This window comes from Moschus berezovskii, chromosome 12 (assembly GCF_049115385.1).
Source record: "Moschus berezovskii isolate FMDL1 chromosome 12, NW_MosBer_1.0, whole genome shotgun sequence".
Classification (NCBI taxonomy): Eukaryota; Metazoa; Chordata; class Mammalia; order Artiodactyla; family Moschidae; genus Moschus; species Moschus berezovskii.
In genome coordinates this window covers 89656869-89662868 of record NC_142471.1, presented here as the reverse complement: position 1 = coordinate 89662868, position 6000 = coordinate 89656869, and the positions used below count along the sequence as shown (strand labels likewise).

At 59.9% G+C, this 6000-nt stretch overlaps 1 protein-coding gene across 7 annotated transcripts in view; it reads left to right on the top strand.

The window, feature by feature from the left end:
- Nucleotides 1-924: 924 nt before the first annotated feature.
- CHST15 (carbohydrate sulfotransferase 15) overlaps nt 925-6000 on the top strand; it is an 89696-nt gene continuing 84620 nt past the window's right edge. For 5 of the 7 annotated variants that reach the window (XR_016038807.1, XM_055424447.2, XM_055424442.2 and 2 more), the window contains exon 1: nt 2094-2244. The gene's annotated coding sequence lies outside the window, so the exon portion shown is untranslated. Of the gene's footprint in view, nt 1138-2093; nt 2245-6000 lie in introns of those variants that run through there. The other 2 variants (XM_055424450.2, XM_088842410.1) reach the window with 1 other exon arrangement.

The following is a 6000-nucleotide window of genomic DNA, read 5'->3' as shown; positions in this document are numbered from 1 at the left end:
TTTTATGTAAGAGGCATTATTTGCAGGAAAACAAGATACCGTTTTGAAGAATTCCCCTCTCATCCCAGCTTCACATCTGCAGTTATAATCCTCTGATTGTGACCCCTGCATTAGTTGCCATGGATGCTGAGCAGAAGTTTATGACCTCAGGGTGGGCTACAGTTTCTGGGGGTGAAAGGAGCGTCAGGCAATAAAAATCATGTTTTTCAGAAAGAGAGGAAAGGGGGGGGGAGAAAGGTACCCTCAGGACGCATCCCTCAGCGGTGTGTCAGCTCTTGACAAGGAGAATTTTCAGCTCCACTTCTGGTCGCTCCTAGGACAAGATGCTAGACTGTGGTCAAGGGGACTCGGCCTGCAAAAGGCTATGTGACCGAAGACAAGGATTTTTTTTTTTTTTTTTTCTGTCCCTTAGACCTTTTTACTGAGAGGCTGGGCTTGAGTCTTTCAGAATTCAAAGTGTTTTCTTCAACTGGTTTATCTTCGGTGGAGAGTCTCCAGGTCGACCACGGGTGCGCCACTTCCTTGACCCGGTGGTTTCCTGGAGCAGCCGCTCCCGGGGCCACTGCGGCCGGGCTCGGGGTCCCGCTGAATCCTCCTTCTCCGTGAAAGCAAGCAGGCTGGGCTGAAGAGCTCTGGAGAGCCGTCTCCAGATGCAAAAATACAATAGAGGGCGCAGAACCCACCAGCGCCGTGGCCTTGAATATCAATGCACGGGCTGGCTCCAGACCACCAAGTTCGTTTTAAAAAAGGTCTCTGGCAGGGTGTCACTGGCAGACCTGAGGGGTTTCGGTTTGCTTTCTATTCGGAATCACCGCAGCGCACATGCCGTTTGTTGACTTGGAACGGGAGGGGGCGGGAACCAAACCCACCGCTCGGCGCGCACGCCTTGGTCTCACATTCCAGACCCGAGCTGATGTGTGTCCGCGCGACATGGGGCGGGGGGGCGGGTTCTCTTCGGATGTTTCATTCGCCATCCGCACGGCACTCCCAAAACTTTTCCTCCCTGCGCTCGGGGAGTCAGGTTGACGCGCCCCGCATGCCGGGCTCCGGGCGCGGGGCTAGGCGCGCTCCCGCGGAGCCGGAGCCGCAGAGGCTGGGCTGCCCCCGCCGCCCCCGGGCGGGACTCCGGCTTCTCAGGTACAAGTTGGGTGGCAGGCGCGGCGCGGGGGCGGCCACAGGCGGCGGGCGGGTGTCTGGCCCCGAGCTCCGGCGCCCCTCCGCGTTCCGGCCGGGCAGCGCCGGGGTCGGCCCGGGCTGGGCGTAGGGAGTCCGGGCCGGCGGAGGCTGCGCGCAGCCTCACTCCCCGCGGCGCTCCCCGCGCGGTGGCGGCGGCGGAGGCGACGACGGCCCAGGCAGACAATGAACTTAGGAGCGCGCGCAGAGCCGAGGCAGGTTTGGGCCCCGCGACCCTCGGCCCAGCCACACCGAGGCAGTCGCCGTCTCCAGCGGAGGGCGTCCCCTCGCCGCCGATCCCGGCCGCTCTCTGGGCGCCCCGCGAGCGGGGGACGCCGCGGAAAGGGCTGCTCGGCGGCGGCGGCGGCGGCGCCAAGGGCTCGCACGCCCCCCTCTCCCGCTAGGGAGAATGCGATCGGAGCTCGGGGACCGGGGACTCGGCGGCGGGGTGGTGGCGCTGCGGACTGCTGCCTCTGGGCACGCACAGGCCGGCTGTCCAGAACGGCCCCAGGAGTCGGAATGGGGGTGCGGGGGGCGCGCTCTGCAGGCGGAGGACCGACCGACCGACCGATCGGTGCTTTCTCCCTAGGAGCGCGCGTGGGGTGAAGGTGGGGGTGGGGATTCCCCAGCCACGCGCTCAGCTCCCCGGCGCACTTCGGGGAAGTTTCCAGGCGCGGCCCGGGGCAGGTTGGTGTGTTTGCTATCCGCCACTGTCTCCCGGACTCGGGTTCGGGGCCACCTTCCTGCCCCGGCTCCAACCCCGCGGCCGCCCCGGGCGGGGAGGCGTGGGGTGGGGGATCCCAGGCGCGGAAGCCCGTGGGACCGGGTTCCGGGAGGGGGACCGCGTGGGCGGGCCTGGGAGGAGATGGGGGCGCGGCGAGGCCCGGAGCGGCCTGAACTTTTGCTCCCCGCCTTCTTCCTCCGGGCCCTCCGCCCCCTGTCCCCTCCCAGCGCCCCGCCGCAGCTCCGGAGGCGGTGTGACTCGGGAGGAGCCGGCGCTTCCCGGCGGTGGCGGAGGCGGCGGCGGCGGCGTCCCCAGCCGGCCTGGGCGCGGCGAGCCGAGCGCTGCAGGTCTGAGCCGAGCGGCGCGGCGGAGCGGCGGGGGCTGCGGGGCGACCGAGCTGCGGGGAGCCGGGGTGGCATCAGCCCCTGCGAGGGGGCGACGCCGCCGATCGGATGGAGCGCGAGTCTTTGGGGTTATAGGTGCGGGTGGAGAGGACTCGGCGGCCGTGGGCTGATGGGGGACGGGTCGTGGCGCAGGTGGCCCCCTTGGAGTCCTCCTAAGATCGCGGGATGGAGGCTCCCGGGAGAAGCGAACCTCGCCTTTGGGAGAATGAATGAAGCGCTGTGGAAGCGCCTTCCGACTCCTCTGGGCTAACGGATTGGCCGGCGTGCGCGCGTGTGTGTTTAGGATTCGGAGCCGCCGGGGTCCTGGGCGCGGCTGCTTGAACGCCCCGTCGCGGTCCTGGCCCCACGTTGCCCGTCCACCCTGCAGCCGGGGTGGGCCCGCGGGGGCTGGAGCGGCGGGTACAGACTGAAGGCTGGGGCTCGAGGGCAGCTGCACGTCCGCGCCTGGAGTAGGGAGGTTCGAGAAGGAGGCGATAAAGGCTGGGGCTGAGCCCAGTTTCCCCGCCCCCGGCCCCATTTTCCCATTCCCCGAGGCTCTTCGCTGCATTCACGTTGGGTGAGTTGGTGGCACGGAGTTTGGGGGAATGAAGTTATATCTCTAGGAAGCTCCAGGACGCCCCGCGAAGGGATGTGGCGTGCTGTCTTGTGAGGCTGAGCCGAGGGGTTTGCAGGGCCCCAGTTCTTACCAGCTGCAGTTCTAGAAGGACATCCACCAGGTGATGGAGCAGAAAGGCAGTCCGGGGGCGCACCTCCTGAGGTGCCTGGGGGGAAACTGAGGCCTGGAGATTTGCCCCAAGTTCCTCTAGAACTGTCCCCCCCTTCCACACACAGCATTTTCCATGCCCAACTTTCCTACTCCCCTTTCCCAAGTGGTGCAAAATCAGGAGCTCTCCCTTCCAGAACATGGTTCTTGTTAATTTTACCAACAGTATGTTGAATCCGGATGTCTTAACATATAAATCATATATGATTTTGTTTAAAATAGCATGGGAATAAAATGTCTTTTAACTAGGTAGTTTTTAATCAAATAGGTTTTTCTCTCTAAGGCTCCTGAAAGATTGGCAGGAGAATGTCCTGCCTCCCGCTGGCTGGGGGGACTGAGCCAGAAGGTGAAGCAGCTTGCCAGGCTCTCTCAGTGCATAGGTGTGCAAGTGAGCCAGAAGTGGAGCTGCAGGGGGCTCTTCTCTCCCTCCCAGGTCCAGCTCCCTGGCCCCCGGAAGGAAATTCAGCCATGTTTTTGTGTTCTTTCTCTCTGGGTGTTGCATGAGTGCAGTGAGCAGGGTTAATTCATCCAGGACCTTGTGTTTGGAGGCAGGATGGAGAGGCAGATTTGTCCGGAGTGGATCCGCTGCCTGCCTTGCTTTTCTTTGACAGTCAGATGGCCAGAGGCCCCAGCACTGTCACAGTGGCTGCCGTGAGGTCTCTATGTCTCTCTTTTCTGTTGATGTTGCCCGTGGCCAGGAGAAGGGAGCTGTTTGGTTTTTCCACTGGCCCGAAGAAGAGAAGATTAATCCCAGTGTGTGGAAGAGGCAGCGTTTGCAGGAAAGTTTGGGAGAGGTTAGGAAGTGGACTTTGCTTATTTGGTGTCTGGAGAAGGCACAGAAGAGAAGCCCCAAGTTAACCATCTGGTCCACAGGAACCCCAGGCTCTTGGAACCTGCACTAGTGGATGCTTCTGGTTAGAGCTGGTTTGTGTGGGTGTCCAAGGCCACCTTGGACCTGGCTGGAGGTTGCCGGGTGCACTGGCATCCAGGTGAATCCCTGCTAGCTCCAGGGAGAGGTGGAGAGACTCCGGGGCTGCCCTGAGCAGGTGAGCACATGCCTTATCCAAGAGGGCAGCTTTGACTCAGCTCTACCCAGATGGGAGAAGAATTGACAAGTCTTGTTAATTTTCAAGGGAATTCTCAAGCCTGAACATTTAAGTGTGGGCTCAAATTCTACAGGGAGAGGAGACAGTTGGGAGTGGGTGCTCTGCCAAGAAGTCTGAAGCTTAACATCTGGTCCTGAGTTTGCGTATTGGGAAGGGTGTCCCACCATCAGAGAGGTGTGACGTGTGATAAGGACATGGAGACCATAGCCCCAGGCCGAGGGACTAGATCTAACGGATGCCCTCTGTGCCCGTGGCCAAGTGCCAGCCCCTGTGTGCTGTGCGTCACACATTCGTTCAATAGCTGTCTGATGCACCTGACTCAGTCGATAAAGAATTTGCCTGCAATGCAGGAGACCCGGGTTTGATCGGTGGGTCAAGAAGATCCCTTGGAGAAGGAAATGGCAACCCACTCCAGTATTCTTGTCTGGAGAATTCCATGGACAGAGGAGCTTGGTAGACTACAGACCATGGGGTCACAAAGAGTCAGACGTGACTAACACTTTCACTTGCCATATGGAAAGAGGCACTCTGCCTGAAACTTTTCATATGGCTTCATTATTCGATACATTGTTCTCCCTGTGTACACCGATACAGGGAGAAGACAGAGCTCCTGCCCTTCTAGGAGAGGAGCAGGCAAAAATGTCTGTGCCGGGTGGGTGGTTGAGCGGTGAGCTGCATTAACAGCTGGGAGAGGAAAGGAAAAGGCCAGGAAAAAGGTCAGTGAGGGCTGGGAGGCCTGGGAGGAGTCTCTTCTTTCCGATGTGGGAATTGAGGCTGGGAGCAGTGAGTCTCAAGTCATGGAGCCCAGAAGTGAAACATCAGCCTAGGTCTCCAATGCTCCGGCTCCTGGGCTGGCTCTTACATCCCACCCTACCGGGCTGGAGCCTCTTGGAATCTCCCAGGTGAGTGGACACCCCACGTGCTGGGCAGCTCTTGCTTCCGGCCCCTCAGATCCAGACCCTGTCCCGGTCCCCAGGCGTCAGCAGCTCCAGGATTACAGAGGTGCTGTCTGGAGCCTGTCTGTATGAGAGACGAGTTTCCTGCATCTATGAATAAAAGCAGAAACTGTTTAGAAACGTAGCTGGCCTGGGGGTGTCGTGTGAGCATTCCATCACCAGGCATCTCCTGAGTGGCACGTGATGTAGAAGTGATGCTTCCGTCATCAACTGGTGAGGATGGTGCATCACCTCAGAGTGGGGCTACTCAGGGGACGGTGGCTCACTTCCACCCTCACTGCGCCGCTTTGCTGCGGATTCAGATCCTGTCTTCTCACTTAGCTGATGACGTATCGGGGGACTGTTCTGACTTGCACAGGGTGTTTCTTTATTGTTCTCAGGTGCTGGGGTCTGATTTCCTTCCTGAGAGGCTCCTCTGTTAAAATGAAGTGCTAGGGCGGGATGATTTATGTGTAGATCTGGGCTTTATGGCGTGAAATGAAGCGCAAAGGTGTCTGTTATCTAGTGTGTGTATCCAGTGTCCACATCTTGGAAGAAAAGTAAAGGGTCTGTGTTGATTCGGGCCAATACAGAATATCTTTAAGTACGGGCGTTGGGGAGGAAGACATTTGGTCCTAACAGCCGTCCTCCGCTGGGTCCCTACCAATTCCCAGCTTGTCCTGTGCCAGCCTGGTCAGACAGGTCTCCCTTTGTCTCAGTCAGAGGGCGGGGAGGCTGTTGGAGACCACAGGGCCCAATCATTTAGCCCTCCGGATGTGCAAGAGGTCGGGTCACAGAATGGCAGTGGGGGACGGAGGGACACGAGGTGGGGTTGGGGAAAAGCAGTCATGGCTCTCAAAGGGGAAGGCGGTGATGAATCAGCAAGTGGGGTGTC